The sequence below is a fragment of the Entelurus aequoreus genome, linkage group LG10 (assembly GCF_033978785.1).
Source record: "Entelurus aequoreus isolate RoL-2023_Sb linkage group LG10, RoL_Eaeq_v1.1, whole genome shotgun sequence".
NCBI classification, from domain to species: domain Eukaryota; kingdom Metazoa; phylum Chordata; class Actinopteri; order Syngnathiformes; family Syngnathidae; genus Entelurus; species Entelurus aequoreus.
Genome location: NC_084740.1, coordinates 60,147,865 through 60,149,685, shown reverse-complemented (window position 1 = coordinate 60,149,685; position 1,821 = coordinate 60,147,865). Strand labels below are relative to the sequence as shown.

The 1,821-nt window shown below is 35.1% G+C and overlaps 1 protein-coding gene across 3 annotated transcripts in view; it reads right to left on the bottom strand.

The window, feature by feature from the left end:
* Positions 1 to 415: 415 nt before the first annotated feature.
* tln2b (talin 2b) overlaps positions 416 to 1,821 on the bottom strand; it is a 410,959-nt gene continuing 409,553 nt past the window's right edge. For all 3 annotated transcript variants that reach the window (XM_062061302.1, XM_062061303.1, XM_062061304.1), the window contains exon 57: positions 416 to 1,821. This exon is cut by the window's right edge and continues 2,240 nt beyond it. The gene's annotated coding sequence lies outside the window, so the exon portion shown is untranslated.

Here is a 1,821-nt window from a genome sequence, read left to right as displayed (position 1 = left end):
CCTGATTTGGACAACCATGTATGGTGAAGATAAGGTACTTTAAAAAAAAATAAAAATAAAATAAGATAACTAAATTAAAAACATTTTCTTGAATAAAAAAGAAAGTAAAACAATATAAAAACAGTTTTATAGAAACTAGTAATTAATGAAAATGAGTAAAATTAACTGTTAAAGGTTAGTACTATTAGTGGAGCAGCAGCACGCACAATCATGTGTGCTTACGGACTGTATTCCTTGCAGACTGTATTGATATATATTGATATATAATATAACCAGAATATTGATAACAGAAAGAAATGGGGGGAGGGAGGTTTTTTGGGTTGGTGCACTAATTGTAAGTGTATGTTGTGTTTTTTATGTTGATTTAATAAAAAAACAAAACAAAAAAAAACCCCCGATACAGATAATAAAAAAAACGATACCGATAATTTCCGATATTACATTTTAACGCATTTATCGGCCGATAATATCCCTTGCAGACTGTATTGATATATATTGATATATAATATAACCAGAATATTGATAACAGAAAGAAATGGGGGGAAGGAGGTTTTTTGGATTGGTGCACTAATTGTAAGTGTATCTCGTGTTTTTTATGTTAATTTAATAAAAAAACCCCAAAACAAACAAAAAAAACCCGATACAGATAATAAAAAAAACGATACCGATAATTTCCGATATTACATTTTAATGCATTTATCGGCCGATAATATCGGTATTATCGGCCATCCCTATTTAAAACCCTAGCATCAAGCGGATAAATGTTCTTTTTCTGAAATGTTCGCCCAGGTATAAGAAATAAACTCCAGTGTTGATACTTCTGCGCGACACTGAACATGCCAGGGATGCAAAACGAGAACATTCTCATGGAAATGTTGCACATATTTTTCGGTACATGTTTAAAATAGATTTGTTTTCATTAAATCAAAGAAATGTTATGGCAGTAAAAAGAAAGTGAGATGAATATTTCCGCATGCAGCAAGTATACATTGCTCTTATTTTAGCTGCACAGCAGACCACTTGGAATAGAATATAACTCTCTTTACCATCGACAACATATTGCTGGTCAGCATTGTATCAACTACTTCTTTCTTTCATACATTTTGCTGGAGGTCTAAAGCAAACGTTATGCATTTCATTTAAATACAGTGGAACCTCTGAAGCTGCGGTTGGACAGTTGTTAAATACAACATGCCTCAAACGTCACACTCAATGTTGGCTTTTTCTTTGGCTTCAACATAGCCAAATCCATCAAGCCACACCGCTTGATGGATTGTACTGTGCTTCAACATAGGAGTATTATTATGGTGTGTGTATAAGGTAAGACATATTATCTGGCGTTTTGTTGCACAATATTAGGCAAAACCAACTTTTCTTACCTTCTGGTACCTGCTGATCTGTATTTGGGATCTGCATAAGTACTGAAAATGTGCGCGAGAACGCCTTTGTTGTCGATAAGCTTCTTCTTTTTCTCTATCTTCTTGTTATGTGACATTCATCCTCCACTGTTGCCATTTCTAATATAAAGTAGTGAAAAGTTCTTACTTATATCTGTCAGTAAACTCGCCATGAAAGCGCTAAAACATACCGGTGTAGTGAGTTTACATTATTCACCCAAGGAACTTTAGTTATTAGAGAGTTCCGGTCGGGACACATTCCGGGCGTTGTTGTTGCACTAGTGAGCCACGGATGAGGAGATGCTGCTCCGTTATTGATTGAAGTAAAGTCTGAATGTCATTAAAACAGTTAGCGCCATCTTTTGACACTTTTTCCACTCCCGTCCTTGCACGCTACACCATTACAACAAAGATGACGGGGGAG